An 8,707-nucleotide genomic window follows, 5' to 3' on the forward strand; every position below is an offset into this window, starting at 1 on the left:
ATACGGCCTTCATCAATGAGCAAAACCCATACCGTATAGTTAGCTATTTTATGGAGATGATCAACAATATTTTTTATACCAACTTGCCTTCTGACAGTTGACATGGATCTACCGATTCTATCACTACCAGATACTGTTACAGTACTGTGAATGGATAAATATCAACATTAGTTTTTTTCATTTATATTTAAAATATAATCAGGTATTAACTGTGTTAAATACTTTGTGTAATCTAAATTATTTATTGACACAGGAAAATGTGTCAACAGGTGGCAAATAGACATAATCATTCATTAACCTTATGTAACAATTTGTAAGAGGTCAAAAGTAATAACATATCGACAAGTCAAAACATGAAAATGACCCGTGGATAAACGACTTTGTCATGAGGTCAAAATTACATCGTAAACAAAATGGACAGTCAGGTAAGAAATTATTTAGAATGTAAACATATTTTAGCATTTGCAGCTATATCGTTTTGATTCATCCATTGGAAAATATTTTATTTGACACTACATTTTACGAAAGAGCACATCGACGTTCATTAGTAAAAAAAATGCCGTTAAAATTTAATCCAAAACCATTGAGAATTATAAGATATTTTAAAATAAAAAATCGCAGAACGGACATAAAATATTCTTATGTAAGAAGGATATCTTAATCGCATATTTTTTAAAACCTTAAATTGACGAAACCATACGATACTATTTGTGTGCATTTGTCGCGAATATAAATTTAAATCAGTTTCTATCATGCACTTTGCAAGATATTAGTAATTAACAACAAAGTACTTTCTATTTGGGACAAATATGCATTCATCTACATCGTTTATACAATATTTATTTGAAAGAAATATGACTATCCGCTAACATGATTTTGAACAATTTGTTCATTTTAATACCTATTGCTGTTAAATACGTAATGAAATGATCTTATCGATAAGCTATTTAATAGGTATGTTTTACCAAATAAAATTATATAATGTTAATTTGTCACTGTTCTGATAATTAGTTAACTTTATTGTATTTTATATTAAATCAAACTTATAAGAAATTATACATAGATATTGTACGAACGAACATTTTTAAAGTTGTTTATCGATAACCTTTTGGTAATGTAAATTTTTAATAACATGCTTAAAGTTTGGTTTCTTCTCTTATATTTTTCAAAGTTATGAACATTTTCCCTGGCCTGAATTTATTTCAATCATCGGATCAAAATTAAAAACTTAAAACCTAGTGGAATTAAATATACAATGTTTTCAGCAGATCTTTTGACATAAATCTTACGAGGAAAATTGGTAGTAAGTCGGAAAGATTTATAATTCACTTCTTGATTATTATATAAGATTGCCGAATGTTTATCGTAATATGTTGTGTTGTTGAAAAGGCAACATGATATATTATATAATATATAAAAGATTTGGGAAAAATCGATATGTCAACATTCATTTCCATAAAAGACAAAGTTTATAAAATGTTGCAATTTTGACATATTTTTATAGCATATGAAACGAAGGTCACCCTTCACCAAAATGAAAGAATGTGTACATGTATGTGAAAAAAATTCATACCCTTACATCTTTTAGAATTTAGGATTTGGTAAAAATTTCCTCTCATTTCTTCTCATTTATATTTTGGAGAGACCTGAACTTGACATAATTGTAATGGTATAACACGACCGGGAAAAACTCTAGAAACTGCCCGAATTCTTTCAAAATTGCAGTTTTGAACCATTTGATACATTTATAACTAGCTCTACAAGGTTCAGACTTAAGAAGGTAATGTTGTAACAAACTCAGAGTATATGTTATACAGTTAGTATTAGTGAAGAAAATAGAAAGTTTTGAAATTTTCCCTTGTTCAAAATAAATCCAGGGGAAATCGGTATCAAGTTAAACCTAGTAGCCATTTTCCGGTTGTTCGACTGATTATTTAAGATTAATATACTTTTATACGTGATTAACTTGAAGTGACATTGACCATCATCCCGAAGTAATATCCTTATTTGAAATAAAAATGAAAAAAATAAACTGAAGAAACTCAAATTTGACTCGTTTATAATTTCAATTTATTTAGATCATGGATGTATCTCAAGTGACAATAACAAAGATGCAGAAGTTAGTAAGAGCAGAAATGTTTGGAAGAAGACAGCTGACTGTGCTCAATATCAAACTGAATGAAATAAACAAAAGGCTTAAAATTTGCAAAGACAGAGGAGTTAATTCACATCTGTACGTATTAAAACAACGGCGGAAAGTGACAGAAAACGTGAGAAATATGTATGGTATCTATGTCAGGAGGAAAATGACGGCAGTCGCTAGAATGATTATAACTAACTTTTCAAATTCAGTGTTTGAATCCAGCAATTCCAGTTCAGATTCACAAAATAATGACGAAACAGAAAATTTAAATTCCCCTCGAAGCGATGACGTCGATGTAAACACTTCCGTGGACAGCAACATATCGACTGATTCTTCATCGAATGACACTGAATCAGCGCAGCAAGACATTTCTGTGAATGTTAACAGCGAGCAGACAGGGCAGCAACAATATTCTGATGATACTGAGGCTTCGAATCAGAACATATTGACTTCCAGTGAATAATTCCATCAGTGTTACTTTTATTTTTTTTTTTAAATATTTCATGCTCTAACATCGAACCCAAATGCAACTGAAAACACTGGGTCTCTTTATATCTGTTTTTATAATTTTTTTCATTACTTACATTATTTTTTTGAAACTTTTTTGGCTTTATATTCAAACGAAAAAGGAATTCCGGTGACAAGAACTGTATCCCTTTCATTTCAAATTTTACTTTCCGAGTTTACGGTCTCTCCCCGTGATCGGCTCTCCCACTCGCGAGGTTAATATGGAGATCAGAGAGCAGCGAAATATAACGATTGAATTATTTAGGTTATCTGCGGGGACGTTATTGATTATATCAGAGACCTATTAATCAGTTATATTTCTTGGATTATGAGTGAAAGCCAAACTACGGCAAAGATTTTAGGGTCCGTTATATATCTAACGAGACATATAAAAGTCTTGATATATATTTCAAATGAAACAGTTAAACAAAATAATTGTAAAAGCATTATAATTGTGGTTGTTTTCGTTACTAGCGTGTTTACCGAAATAAACCAATGACTTCCTTCCTTTAATTAGTCATAAGAGGAATAATAATTTGAGTAACAGGAAATTCTACAAATTGTCTTTTGTTCGTACCCTTTTAAAGAATATACCTTTTATATTTTTGTTGTTATACCTGTGTTATCTGTATAATATTTATAGAACTGATTAAATTTATCAAACGTACTACTTGTTAACTTCTGATTTCTTCTGGTTCGAACATAATTTTTTTTAACTGCAATAATGCATGCCCTTCTCGTAATCGATCCAGTTTCTCACTTAGCAGAGTTACACACAGAGAAGCGAAATATAACGACTAAATTGATGTTATGGCCACGCGTTTCAAGTAATTAAAATGTGAAATAAGAAAAAAAACCTACCAACAGATCATGTATCTTTAGTGATTTTTTTTTTAGTCCTGACGAATAAACCATATAGCAGAAATTGCAGTGATGAGCTCTACTTGTTTAGATTTGTTTACATTTTGTTGTCGGGTTGTCACTAGATAATGAATTATGACAAGGAACCTGGATTTAATACTTATTGTGTTCATTTATAGCAGTGTTTGGAAAATTACTACCCGCATAGTGGCTTTCTATTTGAAACATTTAGAGTTATCTCTCTTTGATAATTGAACTGCTTTAACACAGTATTTCCATATGATATGAGTATGTGTTTGAATCGAGTATTTTTTATCCAGCAAGTCAGACATTTGTCAACAATGATTTTTATACAAATCCTTGATGTCACCAGTCAGGATTTTTATGATAGGACATCATACTGAATCAAAGACATATACTCATACCATAAAAAAGGGGCGGAAGATACCAAAATGGACATTCAAAACACACAAGTCGTAGAGAAACTGACCACTTCATGATAAAACGAGAAAGACGACAAAGAGACAACCAAGTCTACAAAACACTACATGGAAAACTGCTGTGTAAAATAACATACATTTGTAGATATACACATACCATAGAAGATTTATTTAAAGTTAATTACACTCTCCTAATCACAAAACACTGTTATTTGCCCTTTTCAATAGTTTTTTTTTCAATTGAAGTAGATTTTCACAATATTAATTAAATACTTTTTCATATGTAGATATGCAGTAATCATTTTTTTACAATATTACTCTTTATACTTAGAAGTAACCAAGAAAGATATCCTTTTCGAACAGTTGATAAGAAATTATGATACTTAGTTTTGTTTATCAACATTCAATGCTTGTTAAAGTCAGTTCACGCTACATGTATTGATATCAAGGTTGATTTCCATCACGTTTTCAAATGCAAACGGAGACAAACCAACACCTTCAAAAATTATGAACAGTTAACTTTATTGTTGAATGAAAATGCTTTATTTAAATAACAAAATTGTATCTACAAGGTCGCATGTATGATGTTGCCTGTCCTAATTTGACTCGGCATTATTTTTCCGTGTCCTTGGTATCTTATTAGATCTTTACACAAACTACACATAACTTACAAAGGACACGTGCGTTCCATATCAAATCTCACACAGAAAACTGCCCTTGCCTTGAATTTACCATGTCATAGGATTGTAAATAAGGCAAAAGAAGGTTAACTCGAACAAACCTAATATGAATCTGTATATACTTATTACAGAATAAAAATTAACTTGATACTGATCATCATGCAATACATGTACAATTCTTAATATATAAACTATTTAAGAATAAAGAATACCTCAATATCGCATTTGAATGAATTTCATCGATTGGAATAGATAGATTTTTAGCATTATAGAACGGAAAACCTAAATACTTTTGAAAGGAATAGATATATAGAATACATAAATATTTTTTTAAAGCGATAATGATCAGAATGGTACTAGTGAAAGAAAGATAACTCAATCATTATTCAGTTAGTTTCGGTATATATTTGTTTGACATTGATATTCATAGGAAGATCAACATGAAAGCTAAGTATTGTCGTCAAATGTATAGCCACATGTTAGCTCTATTGTGGGGATTTCAGACTAGACTTAAATGGAAGTTTAAACAACAATTAATAGATTGCAGCGAAACTGTTTATAAATAAACACAAAAGTTAAGCTATGACGTTTTATGCATACATCGCATGAAGTACACGAGTCTTTTCTTTGTCTTTGCCTTTGTTTCCTGCTGTTATATAAGCCTTGGCGAACTTTGGTCACATGTTTTCATATTATTTCCTATGATAAATTGCATATACCAATTATGTATAAATTTGGTAGCATAGACTTTCCTCGCCACGGCCGACATCAGGACCATTGTAACTGAAAAGTTGACCGATTAGCTGGTTGGTATGTATAAATATACAGCCATGTCGAAACGGAACAGAGCCGTTTAATCCAATGCATACGTTTGGAGAATGCATCAGACCATGGTTTTCTAAATATGTAGGCGTTGTGCATCCCTTGTCGTAAATCAGCACGTTGCTGTTGTAGACATATCTTTTACAGTTCTCACATACATCCTTTTCAAATAGAATCCCATGATTTACTGGGGTATAGAAAAGTTGTATCCTGGACTTCTCCCACCCGATAGTAAAATCCGTTCTAAATAGAGACGTCCATTTTAATGCGAGTTAATAAAAAAAGGCCGCCCGTTCGGAATTGGGACGTTAAATCTGATACCCTGTAAAGTGAGAGAGCCACATTCTCTGTACATTAAAAATCATTCGAAACAACTCTCTAGTGGGTATGTAAACGGCCTGTTGCAAGTAAAAACATCTGCCTATGTAACTGTTAAACACATCCTCTTCCACCCATGACAGTCAACATGTGCCACCCTTCGCCCCTTTCGACCATGCACTTTGCTCAGCCTACCAATTGGATAAATGGTGTTTTTTTATCGTCTCGAATATGCATAGAACATTTGCCATTTTCACAAGACGCGTTGTGTTTAATGTTTTTTTTTTCGTAAGAATTGCTATAAAAAATTGTAAAAGGAGTGACCATCATTGTTCAGTGGTGTCCTACCTTTTATACCATACGGTCGCTTTGGTACACACATATGGCCAAGATGAGTTAAGTTTGCTTACGCCAAGAATTTATGACATATTTGTCACAGAAGTACTTTGAACTTGAAACATACAACAAGAGGCTCATGAGAGCCTGATATCGCTCACCTGTTATTTCAGTTTCAGGCATTTGACTTACTTGTAGATCTTACTTTGCTGAACAATTTTGTCACTTACACTTTCTCTCTTTCTATAATAATATTAAAGATAACACATAACCCAAAACTGTAAAATTTCCTAAAAATTAATTATTTCTGGACAGTAACCCAACAATAAGTTGTCCTATTGGTCTGAAGATTACTTGCCAGGTAGATCTAAACCTGTTTAACACTTTCTCTTATGTCAGTTTTGCTCTTACTGCTTTAGTTTTTGAGATGAAAGCCAAAAACTTCATTTGACCCCTATGTTCTATTTTTTAGAAACTGCCGCCATGTTTTTGAATGGATCAATCCACGAATACAATCTATAAACTAGATACCCTAAGGAACATTCAATTAAAGATTTTAAGTATTTGACCAAGTTGTTTCAGAAAAGAAGATTTTTGAAAAAGTAATTAAACTTTCACAAAAAATGAAAAAAAAAAGTTTTAAGGGCAATAACTTCTCAAGGGGTCAATTGACTATTTTAATCATGTTGACTTATTTGTAGAGCTTACTTAGCTGAACATTTATTGCCATTTATACTTTCTCTCTATCTATTATAATATTAAAGAAAATAACCAAAAACAGTAAAATTTAATAAAAATAAACTATTTTTTATATAGATTTGACCGTTGGTTTTCCCGTTTGAATGTTTTTACACTAGTAATTTTTGGGGCCCTTTATAGCTTGCTGTTCGGTGTGAGCCAAGGCTCCGTGTTGAAGACCGTACTTTGACTAATAATGGTTTACTTTTATAAATTTTGACTTGGATGGAGAGTTGTCTCATTGGAACTCATACCACATCTTCTTATATCTATTTCCAACAATTACCCAACAATGGGTTGTCAAACTTTTCTGAAAATTTCATAACAGATAGATTATGACCATTTATTACTTTAACTCCCTTTCACTTTTGCTCTATCTGTTATAGTTTTTGAGATATAAGCAAAAAACTACTTTTGTCCCCTATGTTCTATTTTTAGCCATGGCGGCCGTGTTTGTTTATGGATCAAAACTTTGGATACAATTTATAAACTTAATACCCTAAGGAACATTCAGTTAAAGTTTGGAAGTATTTGACCCAGTAGTTTCAGAGAAGAAGATTTTTGAAAAAGTAATAGACGCACGAAAAAAAGTAAAAAATAAACGTTTCAAGGGCAATAACTCCTTAAGGAGTCAATTGACTATTTTGATCATTTGACTAATTGTAGATCTTACTTAGCTGAACATTTTTGCTGTTTACACTTTCTCTCTACTTATTATAATATTAAAGATAATAACCAAAAACAGTAAAATTTCATAAAAATAAACTATTTCGGACATTAACCCTACAATGGGTAGTCCAATTGGTCTGAAAATTTCATAGCAGATAGATCTCGACTTATTCATCACTTTAACTCCATATTACTTTTGCTCTAACTGCTATAGTTTTTGAGATAAAGCCAAAAACTGCATTTGACTACTATGTTCTATTTTTAGCCATGGCGGCCATGTTTGTCAATGGATCAAAACTTCGGATATATTTTATAAACCAGTTACCCTAAGGAACATTCAGTTAAAGTTTAGAAGTATTAGGCCCAGTAGTTTCAGAGGAGAAGATTTTTAAATATTAGCAAACATGATGAGCAAATTGTGTAAATTTGTCTTTAAAGGGCAATAACTCCTTAAAGGGTCAATTGACAATTTTGGTCATATTAACTTTTTTGTAGATCTTACTTTGCTGAACATTTTTGCTGTTTACAGTTTATCTTTATCTTCAATAATATTCAAGATAATAGCCAAAAACTGCAAAATTTCCTTAAAATTACCAATTAAGTGGCAGCAACCCAACAATGGGTTGTTCGGTTCGGGCTGATAGATCTTGACCTATTGAAAATTTTTACCCCTTGTCAGATTTGCTCTAAATGCTTTAGTTTTTGAGATATAAGCCAAAAACGGCATTTGACCCCTTTTTTCTATTTTTAGCCATGACGTCCATATGCATGTTTGTTGATGTATCAAAACTTCGGATACAATTTATAAACTAGATACCCTAAGGAACATTCAGTTTAAGTTTGAAGGTATTTGGCCCAGTAGTTTCGGAGGAGAAGATTCTTGAAATAGTTTACGACAGCGACGACGACAGACGACGGACGACAAGTGATGGCATAAAGGGCCATGTGCGCTAAAAACGAGAGAAAACAGCTGATACTAGTTTAGATTGTGACGTGAAAATTTCATTTCATGGCTAAAAACAAGAAAGATACTTCTTGTTTAATAAATAAAGGTAATCGCCAGTAAATAAATCATTTCTGTTATTAAGCCATCTTCGCTAGCCAAGGATTAGTATACGATCCAGTCCCCTCCTTTTCACCCTTGGCAGATCAAGCCAACATGTGTGATTACATTCCGACTACATCATTCTTGA

The 8,707-nt window shown here is 31.9% G+C and overlaps 1 long non-coding RNA gene across 1 annotated transcript; it reads left to right on the top strand.

The window, feature by feature from the left end:
* Positions 1-229: 229 nt before the first annotated feature.
* LOC127714377 (uncharacterized) lies at positions 230-3,317 on the top strand. Its single transcript, XR_007987710.1, has 2 exons — positions 230-425; positions 2,079-3,317. It is a non-coding gene; the product is annotated as an uncharacterized LOC127714377 (long non-coding RNA).
* Positions 3,318-8,707: the final 5,390 nt, after the last annotated feature.

This window comes from Mytilus californianus, unplaced genomic scaffold (genome assembly GCF_021869535.1).
Source record: "Mytilus californianus isolate M0D057914Y unplaced genomic scaffold, xbMytCali1.0.p SCAF_1, whole genome shotgun sequence".
Taxonomy (NCBI): domain Eukaryota; kingdom Metazoa; phylum Mollusca; class Bivalvia; order Mytilida; family Mytilidae; genus Mytilus; species Mytilus californianus.